The following is a 6,934-nucleotide window of genomic DNA, read 5'->3' on the forward strand; positions in this document are numbered from 1 at the left end:
CAAGCGCAGGTGCTGGCTGGTGACCGCTTGTGCTTGCAGGTGCCGGTGACCTTTGAGGACGTGGCCGTCTACTTCTCGCGGGAGGAGTGGGACGTGTTTGCGGGCTGGCAGAAGGCGCTCTACCAGGCGGTGATGACGGAGACCTACGACATGCTGCTCTTTCTGGGTAAGGAGCCCTTACTTTTGCTCAGGCCACTGCTAACTCTTTGCCTGGTCGCTTGGGGTTGACCGATCCTCTGCTACCCGCAGCAAAGAGAGGGGCTGCCCTCGAGGCTCTGAGCAACAAGGGGTCCACGCTGACAATGTTCGGCATTTCCGAGAAGCTCAGCACCCAAAATTTGTAACTGCTGTCTGTAACTTTGGGCCTGAGCGACTTCCTTTCCCCGGCCCTGTTCAATGTGCTGATCAGCAATGCGGGCGTCAGTAGGAAACCACTGCAGATAACTTGTGCCCTGGAAAGCAGTGGGTGTGCAAGGGAGTGAGCCGTCATCGCCACTGAATGAGAGATTCTTGTATACTGCTGTGAAGAGGGGGAAAGGCCGATGTGATCCTTGGAAATGGAAAGCGAGGAGTAGGAAGAGACATGGCCTTGGTGATGCACATGGAGAGAAAATGTCGAGATTAGAACGGGAGCATGGCACACGCAGGCCCGCCGCCTGTTTGATGGGAAAATGGGTAACGGGATAATTGGAGAGGACTCGGAAAGAATCCCAGAGAAAACATTTAAAAGCGAAAGAAAAATGCCGTGTCGTGAGAGACTGACAAGCTAATACCCTGCTCTAGCAAAAATGAACACTGAGGGGCGGTTTGATTCGTAGCGTCGAGGTGCCATCTCGGAGAGTCAAAGCCACGATTTCAAGGGGGTCATAATCCAGCAGGGAAAGGTGCAGAGCAAGAGCCAACTGCTGGGAGCTGAAGCCAGGCAAACTCAAATCAGAAATTGGGCGCACCTTTCATGCAAGGACCGTGACTAGCTACTGGAGCAAACTCCTGAGGATCAAGGGCAGAGTCTCCGTCCCCCGACATCTCCAGGTCTTGACTGGCTGCCCGTTTGGGAGGGCCCTTAACCAAATGCAAGTTCTTGGCCTTGCAGCTGGAGTATCTGGATGAAATTCCCGGAGTGCATAATGCAGGCGGTCAGACTAGATGAGTTAATTAGTGCCTTTTTGGCATTAAAGCATATGAGTCGCACATTGCCTGCATGCTATAGGCTTAGTGAATTTGAAAATACTCCCTTTTCTCAGAGCTCCCCGACCTGCAGCCTTTTAAATGGTTTAAGTAGTGATTGACATCTTTTGTTTACGAGCCAGTAAAATTAAAAACCAGTGGTAACCTCTTTGCTTGAGAATCTGTCAGTTTTCCTGACCGCAAAAACCTGTGCTCTCTAGATTGAACCCTTTGAAGTGCGCAGGATTTTTTCACAGCTAACTTGTGCTGCAGGGAAACCTGTTTCCTGGTGCAAATACCGCTCGGCTGTTCTAAAAACGGTTCCTTCCTGTCTTCTTCCTTTGCATGTTAAAAATTCAGCTTGCCTTTTTGCGGCCCTTCCTTTTTTCCCACCCCTGCACCAGGCACTTTTTTCCCCTCCTCACAATCTCTTGTAGAGGGGGACCATCATACTGGAGACGAAAGGAATTAGCAAATGTAGGGTAGTTCATAGACCATCTCAAGGGAGGGACCAAACTTAAACATGGGAGGATTTAAGTTTTGAGCTGGGGAAAATCCCAGGCTTTATTTTCAGCCTTAGAAGATGAGAGCTTGGGAAATTTGAGTTTCTAGTGCAGAAACGGTCCTGGAAGCCCATGGAAATGCTGATGCAAGAACCATCACTGTGAACAAAATGGAAAGTATCATCTTGCCCCTTTATAAATCCTTGAATCCTGTGCCCAGGTCGGGTCCCCGCACCTCCAACAGGGTATAGGAGAACTAGAGAAGGGCAACAAGGATGCTGAGCCGTGCATGAGGGGAGACTAAAGAAGCCCGGCTCGTTCAGTTCAGAGAAAAGATGTTTGAGTGAGGATGTGCGATGGGTTTAAAAAACACTAAGCGGTGAAGAGAAAGTCGCTTGGGATTTCTTATTCACTCTCTCGCAATATGAAAACGAGAGGTCACAAAATGAAACTAGTAGGCAGTCAGTTTAAAACTAGCACCAGGAAGTTCCTTTTCCCACAGCGTGCAACTAAAGGGTGGAAATCGTTGCTGCTGGATGTGGTGATAGCTGGCAGTTTAGCCAGATACGAAAAGGGATTGCATGCAGCCTTGGGGCCAGAGGGCTTCCGTAGCTATTGAGCATGGGAGTTAGGGCCGCAACCTCTGAATGAGAAGCTCCTAGATCTTAAATGCTGGAGGCTGCAAGTGAGAGGGGGACAGTGAGGGAAAAACCCCTGGTCGTATCCAGGTCACTGTCTGCCCCTGTGTGACCCAGGGTGTGGGGCAAGATGACCCTGTGGTCTGACTCGGTACATGGCGATTCTTATATTCTTACGTGCAACAGCCCAGATGAAGGCTTTCTGGCCGGAGGACCAGACGCAGGCTATAAGGTGTGGATCCAAGGATTTGGGTGGACGCAGACCTGGCCTGACTAGCCAAGGAAGCGGTCCACACCCGTGGAGGGCGGTGACAGCAGTCAGGGCAGCCGCACCAGTTGGAGAACAAGTCGGTTAAGCCAGTGGGCAATTTGGCAGCACAGGGATTACTCCTGGAGAGGTTTCGGGATGTTCTGCATGAAGAGAAGCTGCAGACGTGTCTCGGGTCCCAGTCCCAGGGTGGAACAGAAAGATGCCGAGAGGAACCACTTAAAAGTTCCCTTGTGAAGGAGCACAGGTACGCGGGAGCTGGGAGAGGTTTCCCATGTAGAAGACAAGTGTTGGGAGTTGGAGTACCTGCTTGGCTAGACGAGAAACTGCCCTGCCTGCTATGGGGATGAGTGGAAATAGGTGAGCAGCTTGCTTCCTGAGCCATGGGGATAGATGCAGCGGAAATGAGGGCATGGGGTGTCCTTTGGAGTAGCAGGCCACCAAGGTGGAAAAGGAGCTGGAGATGCAGGCCCCAGCGGGGCTGGTAGCACCACGTGCACTCGATATGCTTAGAACTGAAGTGACCTAAATCAACCTAATTCCCCTGTACTTCAGAATTAAGGTCCCCACAGGAGATTAATGCAGCTTAACTGACATGCTTTCCCTTCCCGACGTGTCCCCGTGTCTCTGCACCCTCCGCCTCGACTAGAAAGGAGCAGCCCCACTGCGGGGCTGCCTGATAATGCGTCCTCTTAATGGGAGCAGTTGTTTAGAGGCTGCAAATAAATGTGCAATCGCTCCACGGCAGATTTGGAGGATCAAGGGGAAAGCCCACAGCAGAGCTCTGGGGTGAGGGGAGAGCCCCAGGAGGCAGGACCGTTCCAGTAATAGCCAGGAACCGGCATGTTGTCTAAATGTTTTTGTAGCAACAGACCCAATGTTTTCTTGTCTCTCTCAACTATCAGGCTACCCTGGCCCAAAGCCTGACATCTTATACCGGATGGAGCGTGGAGAAGAGCCCTGGATCTACATGCCACGGGGGCCCATGGTCTGGGAAAGGCCCGACAGCCCCATCCCCGGTGAGTCACAAGGCCTCTGCCCTTGGCACTGCCAGGCTCTCTGCTGCAGGGCTGGAGACCAGTCGTACTCTCGAGGCCTCCCACTTCTTCCCTGGTTTCTTTCAGCAGGTCTCTTGCTTTGCAGCGGGCCTGTCTGCCTTCCCTTCCCCTCGGCTTTCAGAGTCCTTGGAGACCATGAACCGTGAAGTGACTTCGCAGCGTTTTCTCAGTCCCCCTGCACCCTGGGTAGCAATAGCCTTGTAATGTTAGGAAGCTGTTCAACATGCTTGGAGCAACGTTTAAAGGACCCTTTGTCTCTTGAAGCTGAGGGGCTTCATGGTACTGTTAGCCAGGGCTCCAACAAAGTTTTGTTTTTTGGGTTTTTTTCCTCCCACTGCTGTCCTTTAGGTGACTGCTCACTCCCCAGGGTAGGATCCCCACCTGCCCTCCTGGTCCCTGCGCACTGTGCTGACCGGACGGTGCAGCGTTGTCTCCGGGAGGGCCGTGGAGCTGTCTCGGTCAGGTCCCACGGCAGGGGAAGAAGACAGCTTTCCCCTTCCTGGATGAGAGCATCTGGGTTGTTTTCCCTGCAGGGGATGTAGTGGACACGAGCGGGCCGGAGGAGCAGTGCCACGAGCCAGAGGCCAGTCCCCGGCAGTGCTCTGCGGGATGGGAGAGCCCCGGGAGCTCCTGCCTGGGTGAGTGACGGCAACATCCACAAGCCCTCGGTGCTGCGCAGACTCCAGAGAGCAGGTCTGAGGGGACTGATCCTGCCCAAGTTTGCTGTCATTGATCCCCAGAAACACTTGCGAGGGTCTTGTCTCTCTTGCTGCTTAGAGAGCCAAGTCCTCCAGGACTCGGCATTTGCGGGTATGCCGTTCTCTCCTCGTTCTGGTGGGCTAAGGCAGGGAAGTGCCCTGGGCTTGGCTTCCTTGACATCCCTGACTGGAGGAGGGAAGGCACCGATGTCAGATGGGAAACCTGCATCCCTTCACCACCCCACGACCCATCCGTCCAGCCTGGCTCTGCCTCTGGCTGCTTGCTTGCTTCCCCCAGCAGGACTTTCCTGCTCCGCTGCTGGGCAGAGGTCTGGGGTCACGAGTCGCATGCTGCCTGGGGGTATATACTTGGGATGGATACATCTCCATCCCTGCTGCCGGGGCATAAGAGCAGTTCCCTGTTGTCAGCAGCTTGCCACACACGCTCTGGACTCTCTTCTGTCTTCCAGGTGACGAGGTTGCTAGTGGATCTGGGGAGCAGCATCGCCAGCCGTGGGGCGGTGTCCAGCAGTGGTCCGTGGTGTGGGAGAGCCCTGAAGGGCCCTGTCCAGGTGAGCAGCTCCAGCCCAGCCTCCGTAGTGCGGCGTGGGGGCAGCGACCCCGTCGCAGGCGGCAATGCTGGGCTCCTTCTCTCCAGCATCCCATGGTTGTGTCTTGGCAGCCCTTTTACCTCCTCTCCCTGCAAGTTCATTCCCAGCACCTCCCTGTTTCATTTCAGGCCCTGGTGTCCACTCCTGTTTCACTGAGGTTTGTGACCGTGGGTAAGATTTCCCTCTGCTGCTCTTGGAGGCTGTCAGGACAGGGGGTGGCCCATGTTGCTCCCTGCAAGCTGACTGAATTGCTCCCTTTTGCACATCCCTGAGGCACAAAACCACTTGGATACCCGGATGCGGCTCTCCCCTTCTCTGTGTCTGGGTAGCGCTGTCCCTGCCAGGTTGGAGGGACACTGCTCTTTGCACTCAGAGCTGTGAATTCGGGGAGACCGGCCTGTTCAGTCTTTAACTGCTGGGCGTCGGGGTTGTCTTGGCCAAGGCCATCGTAAGCAGTCTGTCTCCTTCCCAGCTTCTCTTGTGATCCTGCTGTGCACAACCAGCGAACACTTGTTCTGGGTAAAAGCATCTGGGTTGTTTTCCCCGCAGGGGACAGTGGGGACAGGAGCAGATCGGAGGAGCAGCGCCGTGAGCCACGGGCCAGCCCCCAGCGGTGCTCCGTGGTGTGGGAGAGCCCCTGCCCAGGTGAGCGATGCTACAACAGCTCCCTCCACTCCCTGCCCCACAAAGGCAGCAACTCCATCCCCGCCTCCCTATGCCTTCAGCTCCCTCCAGCAGGGTTTTTTTTGCAATCAGCAGGAGCCTGTCCAGCTTTCTTCCCCTGCCAGCCCATTTCCAGCCAAGCTCCCTTTCCCCCTTCATCTTCTGTCTCTCTGGGGTTGTATAGTACTATATCTCATTGATTTGGGAGTGGAGCTGCTGAGCCATAAAGCTAACAGAGTTCCCTTGGGGTCTCTAGTGTTTGCTCCCCAATCATACAACACGTTTATTTGGTGGTGATCGGGAATACGTGAGGGGTATGGGGCAATAACCAGAGAGGAGCAACTCTCATAAGACCAGGGTGAGCCCCTGCTTTGTGGTAGTGTTTCCCAAAGATGAGTGGCCTGTTTTGTTTCCCTGGCTGTGACCCCAAGTCCTCCACTCCCTGGTAGGGGATCTAGGAGCATGTGCCTTCAGAAAGCCGTACCTGGCGTCTGGGGGAAAGGGGAGGTTTAGCCCCACGCTGCTGCTGGGGGAGTCTGGCGCGTTCCCTTTCCCAAGCGCTGACCTCTGGTTCTCTCCTGCAGATGGTGGCTCCAGGAGCAAGTCTGAAGGGCAGCACCCTGAGGAAGTTTCAAGGACACTGCAGATGCACCAGGTGTTTCTGGAGGGGTGGAAAGTGGGCGCTGCCCCCAGCCCCAAGCTGCAGGGAGTCTCCACGAACCTGTACGAGTTGCAGGAATGTGAGCCAGCCCCCACACAGTGGTGCGCGCGGTGCTCGGGGAAGCTCCCCAGCACCCGTCTGGGGCCTGGAGGCAGAGTGGGACCCATCCTGTGCCCACTGTGTGAGCCAAGCCCTAAGGGGCTGGTGCCTGGGACGGAAGCAGAAAGCAGAGACCCTGTGAACGACAAGCCTCACCGGTGCCCGGAGTGCGGGAAGGGCTTCCGGCAGAAGCAGTACCTGACCAGGCACCAGCGCACGCACACCGGGGAGCGCCCCTATCAGTGCCCAGAGTGCGCCCAGAGCTTCACCCATGTCTCTAACCTCATCAAGCACCAGCGCATCCACACCGGCGAGCGCCCCTTTGCCTGTGACCTCTGTGGCCGCAGCTTTGCTGTCAAGCAGGTGATGGTGCGGCACCAGCGCATCCACACAGAGGAGCGCCCGTTCGCCTGCACCCAGTGCGACCGCAGCTTCAAGGACAAGCAGAAGCTGGTCATCCACCAGCGCATCCACACCGGCGAGCGGCCGTATGTGTGCGGGGAGTGTGGGAAGAGCTTTGGGCAGAGCCAGCAGCTGAAGACGCACCGGCGGGGGGGCACCGGGGGGG

At 55.7% G+C, this 6,934-nt stretch overlaps 1 pseudogene; it reads left to right on the top strand.

The window, feature by feature from the left end:
* LOC102368814 overlaps positions 1-6,934 on the top strand; it is a 25,980-nt pseudogene that overhangs the window by 15,254 nt on the left and 3,792 nt on the right.

The sequence above is a fragment of the Alligator sinensis genome, unplaced genomic scaffold (assembly GCF_000455745.1).
Source record: "Alligator sinensis unplaced genomic scaffold, ASM45574v1 scaffold524_1, whole genome shotgun sequence".
In the NCBI taxonomy this organism is placed as follows: Eukaryota; Metazoa; Chordata; order Crocodylia; family Alligatoridae; genus Alligator; species Alligator sinensis.